This window comes from Chrysochloris asiatica, unplaced genomic scaffold (assembly GCF_000296735.1).
Source record: "Chrysochloris asiatica unplaced genomic scaffold, ChrAsi1.0 scaffold00244, whole genome shotgun sequence".
Lineage (NCBI taxonomy): Eukaryota > Metazoa > Chordata > Mammalia > Afrosoricida > Chrysochloridae > Chrysochloris > Chrysochloris asiatica.
Window position 1 is genome coordinate 700,147 of NW_006408762.1, and position 2,417 is coordinate 702,563.

A 2,417-nucleotide genomic window follows, 5' to 3' on the forward strand; every position below is an offset into this window, starting at 1 on the left:
ATTATATTCAGAGGTGGTTTAATGGGGCTGCCACTGATCAACTCAGGGTCTGCGTATGCTGTCCCCAGCATCTTCCTATCCAGGAACATGGTACAGTCTTCCATTTTCGTAGGTCTCTTTTGGTTTCTTGTAGTAGTGTTGTAGTTTTCTTTGTATAAGTCCGTTGTTTTTCTGTTTACATTTATTCCTAGGTATTTCAACCTATGGGTTGTTATTGTAGGTGGTATTGCTCTTCGAATGTCCTTTTCAGCACTGTTGTTTTTGGTATAGAGGAATCCAACTGATTTTTGTAGGTTGATCTTATATCCTGCCACTTTGCTGAATCTTCCAATGAAGTCTAGTAGCTTTTTTACTGAGTCTTTGGTGTTTTCTGTATATAGGATCATATCATCTATAAATTGAGAGAGTTTTACTTCCTTTATGCCAATTTTGATGCCTTTAATTTCCCTGTCTTGCCGTGTAACCCTTACTAAGACTTCCAGCACAATATTGAATAGGAGTGGTAAAAAAGGGCATGCTTGTCTGGTTCCTGTTCGCAGAGGGAAGGCTTTAATTTTCTCTCCATTGAGAGTAATGTAGGCTGTTGATTTTGTATATATGTTCTTAATTATCTTGAGGAATTTCCATTCAATTCCTACTTTTTTGAGAGATTTTATCAAGAATAGATGTTGGATTTTGTCAAATGTCTTTTCTGCATCAATCATTATGATCATGTGATTATTTTCTTTTTTTCTTATTTATATGGTTGATGACATTGATCGTTTTTCTAATGTTGAAACATCCTTACATCCCTGATATGAATCCCACTTGATCACAATGATTTATCTTTTTGATTTGCTGTTGGATTCTGTTGACTAGGATTTTGTTGAGAATTTTTGCATCTATGTTCATGACTGATATTGGTCTATATTTTCTTTCTTAGTGATGTCCTTCACTAGTTTTGGTATCAGGGTTATTCTTGCTTCATAAAATGTATTAGGAAGTTTTCCATCCTCCTCTATATTCTGGAATAATTTGAGTAGAATTGGTGACAGCTGTTCCCTGAATGTTTGGAAGAACTCACCAGTGAAGCCTTCTGGACCTGGACTTCTTTGGTTGGGATTTTTTGATGATTTGATCAATTTGTACTTTTGTTATGTTTCTGTTCAGATTTTCCATTTCACCCTGTGTAAGTGTAGGTAGCTTGTGTTTTTCTAAAGATGTATCCATCAGTTGTAAACTTTCAAATTTGTTGGAGTACAACTTTTCATTTTATTCTGTTATTATCCTTGTGATTTCCTTTGGTTCCATTGAGACATCCCCCCATGTGGTTTCTAATGCTTGTTATTTGCGTCTTCTCCCTCTTTTCTTTTGTTTGTTAGGTTTGCCAGTGATCTGTCAATTTTGTTAATCCTTTCAAAGAACCAGCTTTTTGTCTTTTTGATCTTTCTATAGTTTTTCTGTTTTCTATTTCATTTATTTTTACTCTAATCTTAATTATTTCTTTTCTTTTGGTGGCTGTAGTTTCCCTCTGTTTCTAATTGTTGTAGATCATGTGTTAATTTTAGTTCTGTCTTTTTTTTTTTTTTTTAGATGTGTGCATTTATTGCAATAAATTGTCCTCTCAACACTGCTTTCACCAGGTCCAAATATTTCATTACGTTGTGTTTTCATTCTCATTTGTTTCTAGGAACTTTGTGAATTCACATTTAATTTATTCTACTACCCTGTCACTTTTCAGCAGGGTGTTATTCAGTTTCCATGTAATTAACTTGATTTCATTGATCTTCCTATTGTTGATTTCTAATTTGATAGCATTGTGGTCTGAGAAGATGCTTTGTAGCATTTTGATATTTGTAAATTTATGAAGGTTTGTTTTGTAGCTTAACACATGTTCTATTCTGGAGAATGTTCCATGTGCACTGGAAAAGAATGTGTATTGTGCTGTTGTTGGGTTGAATGCTCTGTATGCATTTTTGAGGTCCAGTTGGTTGATTGTGTGTATAGTTCTTCTGTGTCTTTGTCAAGTTTCTTTTTGGTTGTACACTTTTGAAAGCAGTGTACTAAAATTGCCCACGATTATTGTAGATTCATCTATGTCTTTCTTCAAATCCATTAGAGTTTGCTTTATATATATTGGAGGTCTTTCTTTGGGAGCACAGATATTTATTATGGTTATGTCATCTTGTTCAATTATCCCTTTAATCATGAGATAATGTCCATCTTTATCTAGTATGCTGGTTTTTGCCTCAAAGTTAATTTTATCATAGATTAGTACTGCCACTTCTGTTCGTTTTTTATTGCAATTAGCATGGTGTATTTTTTTCCATCCTTTAACTTTTAATCTGTTTTTGTCTCTGTGTGTGAGATGTGTCTCTTGTAGACAGCATATTGAAGGATCTTGTTTTCTTATCCATTTTGCCACTCTCCGTCTCTTA